The following is a 2,370-nucleotide window of genomic DNA, read 5'->3' on the forward strand; positions in this document are numbered from 1 at the left end:
GCAGACTTTGTAATTGCTGAATTGGTGTTTGGAAAAAAAAAAAAAGTCAGCTATTCGTTCTCTGGCACATAAATTGATTTATATAGGCTTACACAAGTCTTGATTGGCTTTCCCGTCCCACACCAGACTCAAGTTCAATCACACTTATGCCCTTGATCCCTTTATCCCCCCAAAAGGACCCCTCCACCTACTTAACGAAATCCTGAAAAAGCCACGTTTGTCAAAAACCTTTCAACAGAGATTTGTAACGTAGAAGTTTATTTATCGTACCTCACTTCTATTATATTTCCAGGCTTTTTAATATTGTGGTGAAAACGACTGCAAGCCGATCACCCAGCATAAGAGGATCTGGACCAATTTTAAGTAATGATTTTGCCTTTATTGGTGATCAATCAATGTCCAATTAGGAAGAACATCGTATACAGGCTAGAGGAAGCTGTGAGTTGTCATGTATAACAGGGCTGTTGGAGAACGCCTCGCTTTACGGTTCTCTTTAAAGCCACACTTGGACCAGAGTCACATTCTGGCACACAGTAGGGGCTTAGTAAATGGAAGTTTCCTTCTCTGCTATGTGTTGGGGGAGCTGAATTAACATTTTTGGCCCCGAGGAAATAACCTAATATAGAAAGGAAGAGGACAATACACCTCAGATGTTGTTTTTTTATTATTATAATGTCATTAGAAGCTAGTTTAGGCAGATCCCGTGACATTCGTTCCCAAGAACAGCTGTTTGCTGTTTCATCACCTTCCCCAAAATAACCTCCAAAGAACCCTCATCAATTTCAAGTGACACTAAACAATTGCCTAGAGGGAACACGCATATGGAAGAAAAATATTCAAATGGAATCCAACTGGATGATTAATCCACTTACCCCTTTTTACATGTTTGTCTAAAGTCTGTACAGTTGGGTTGGTTACTAAAGCTGGGGGAGTTTCACCCAAGGGTTTCTAGTAGCAACCAGTCCCTTTTTGCCTGTTAGATATGATGGTAATCATAATACTGACAGTGTGACATCAGTAAATCCCATAGCAACAGACTGATGTGAAAGCCAGATGATTAATTTAACCTAAGTTCAGACGGAAGGAGACACTGGTTGACTTTATAGGCAGCCTGCCATGATAAAATGTCAAGAGATGCAGAGAAGTTATCATTATGCACAGGAAGTGAGGGGAAAGAGCTGCTACCGAACCAAACAGTGCCAGGAAACTGGGAAGACAAAGGAAAAATCAAACAAAGTCAAGCGTCGCGGCCATCCTCAAAAGATCCACAGTAGTAGATGGGTGATTTGGCCATGGACTCAAGGCGAAGTGAGAAAGTAGAAGGTGATATTAACTTGTCAAGGAATTGCTCATTACTTTAGAAACAATCATGCAAGACAAAATGTAAATATGGGAGAACACACTGCCTTCATTGAGTGCTGGGGATAGGGGGGAGTCACCTGAAAGTGTTAAGGGGACAGTGAGCCAGCCTGCCTGGAGTCAGATCCCAGCTCTATCTCTTACCAGCTGGCATACATGGGGTAAGGTAAGTTACTAACCTCACTGTGTCTCCTTTCCTTCATCTGTAATGGGGATGACAATGGTACCTACCTTACAGGGCTGTTACTCAGTGGCGATGAGTTTATAATACACATAAAATGCTTGGCACCTAGTAAGCACTATATAAACGTTCCCCATTATTCTAATTATCTGTGAGCCATATCCTCAAAGTCTCCAGATCTAGTCTCTTTCTCAGGAGGCCCTATCCCATTTACACTTGCCCATGGGACTCAACCATTTCAACACCAACCAGATTCTGGGAAAAGATTAAGCATCTTTGTGTGTATTGTCAGGGAGGCTCATTGACTGATTCCAGGCTGTGGTTTCAAGGGCTATAGCTCCAGAGTTTCTGAATAGAGCATCAGTCTCCAAATAAACATGTAATGCAAACATTTGCCAACATCCAAACATTGGATTCACCAAACAAAGACTTGGGAAATTGACACATTTGTTTCAATCAAAGCAAATAAATGATAGGCTTGGGTTATTAGGATGCATAAGCATTTTGTTTACATTTCCCAGAATTGCTTTCAACAAAAAAGCAGCCAGCAGGTGGAACTGCTTGCATTTAAACAGACTATTAGGATGAAACAGGCATTTCTAGAATATTTTCTTAGACCTCTGCGGTTTAAAGGAAGCTAGGTTGACAAAGGATTCAATCAGATGATCTGATTGGGTTGAGCCTCCTATTATGCGCAAACTATTCTGTCTGAAATTATTCTCCTGAAGAACCCACTAGCCTATCCATGAGTCTGTTCTCAGTATTATTCTGTTTAAGAATTCCTATACACTGCAGGATCCAGAAATATTTGGTTTTGATGTTTGCAGCAC

Source organism: Ursus maritimus, unplaced genomic scaffold (assembly GCF_017311325.1).
Source record: "Ursus maritimus isolate PB19 unplaced genomic scaffold, ASM1731132v1 scaffold_2, whole genome shotgun sequence".
Classification (NCBI taxonomy): Eukaryota; Metazoa; Chordata; class Mammalia; order Carnivora; family Ursidae; genus Ursus; species Ursus maritimus.